Raw genomic sequence first — 1,781 nt, 5'->3', positions numbered from 1 at the left:
TGAGAGGAGAAGCTGGAACAGGTACAGGGGTGGTTATTCCTTGAGCAGGAACAGTCTGAGAGGGGCTGGCTGGGCTCAAAGGCCCCTTCCAGCCCAGCCCATTCTGTGCTTCTCTCATTCCCTTGCCTTTCCCCTCCCTTTGCAGTCCCTGCCTCCTCCCGTGCAGTGAACATCCCCGTGTGTGCCGGATCCCTGCGGTGCTGTCCAGGGTCCTGACGAGCTGCCCAGGGCTCTGCCAACGAGCTTTTCCGTGGGGTGATCCCGCTCCAGTCCCTTGGAGCGTGGCCAAGGCATAACCATTCCAGGGGAAGCTGTTCATGCTTTAGGCTTAACTGGTTACGGGAGCTTCCTCTCCCAGTGATTTCTGAAAACATCCAGGAATTCATGAGAATGAGAAACTGGCATTTTTTTCTCTGTATGTCAATAGTATCCCTAAAATCAATTTTTTACAGACTTATCTATTCCCAGTATAAATGCGAGTGATGCATTTCCCCCTGGCATAATCCATCCCTAATTTGGCCATATTGTAAGCTCTGGAAAACCTCAGTTTATACATTGAAAGCAGACCTGGGAGCTGAGCTACTGAATTTGCTGAATTAACATTCCAGTTCTGAGTCCAGTGTCTGTACAGGGCCTTTTCCACACCTCACTGGCGTGGTGCTGGAAAAGAAGTCCAGAAGTGAAGGATTCTCAGCACTTCTCTCAGAGCTGCCTGATGGTGTCCATCTGATGTGGAACTGCCCAGGCTGGAGAAGGCAGCAGCAAATGGGAATGGATCTTGAGGGGTGGGACAGGGGGGAGTTCAGGTCTCCTGGAAGATTGAGAACACGTTGTCAGTCAAATGAGAGAGTATGGTTAGTTTGCATCATTCCTCCTGTTCTCTGGACACTTGCAGAAGTTTGCTGTCCAAAAAATACCTTTTAGGAAAAGCCTTCCTTCTCCAGGCTAAGAGAAAAGAGATGTCAGCTTTCAAATGTAATTTGGATGAGATTGGCTCTGTGCTGCATTTAATTGCCCTATACAGTCATGGAATCATTAAGGTTGGAGTCCTTATTGGAATCAAGGATACTCTGCAGTTATGCTCAGCATTTTCTGCAGCTTTACAGCTTACTTTAAAGGTAGTACATATTTCAGAAGTAATAGTTAAAATAGTTAAATAGTACAGAGAAAATACAGAAATAAATCAGAGAATTGTAGTTTTGCATGGCTTTTCTTAGGAGGTAGAGACAAAGGGAAGCCTGGAGCATTTAGAATAAACCTGCTGGTTTTTGCTGCACAGCATCTCACCTCAGTTCAGAAGTGCAGCTACTGCTGCACTGGTGATGCCATGGGGACATCCCAGAAGTTCCCGAGCAAGACACACTGTAATTTGCATTTGGCAGTGTTTAAACTTCAGATGGCTTCCATAACACACTTATGTTAAACTTTGAAGTTCCTTTTCATTTTTGTAGCACAAGCAAACATGATTTTAGAGACAAAATGTCACAAAAGGGATTTCTGCTTGAATTTTTCCTTTTGTCATTCAGGAATTATTTCAGCCTGTTTGTCCACTTGCAGAATTGTTATGCAGTGCCTGTAGTTTATCCAGTCTAAACCTACTCTCTGTCAGTTTGAAGCCATTCCCCCTTATCCTGTCCATGCTCTTGTAAATAGTCTCTCTCCATCTAAGTCCAAGTTGTCAGTGTTTTTTAAAAAAAAGTTAAATCAAACCTTGCAGATCAAGGCACTGTGGCAAGCAGTAGCCTATTATTTCAGGGTCATTTTAAAAGAAAAACAAAACA

The sequence above is a fragment of the Corapipo altera genome, unplaced genomic scaffold (assembly GCF_003945725.1).
Source record: "Corapipo altera isolate COAL_440 unplaced genomic scaffold, ASM394572v1 239, whole genome shotgun sequence".
Taxonomy (NCBI): domain Eukaryota; kingdom Metazoa; phylum Chordata; class Aves; order Passeriformes; family Pipridae; genus Corapipo; species Corapipo altera.
Note: the sequence above shows the minus strand (reverse complement) of the source record.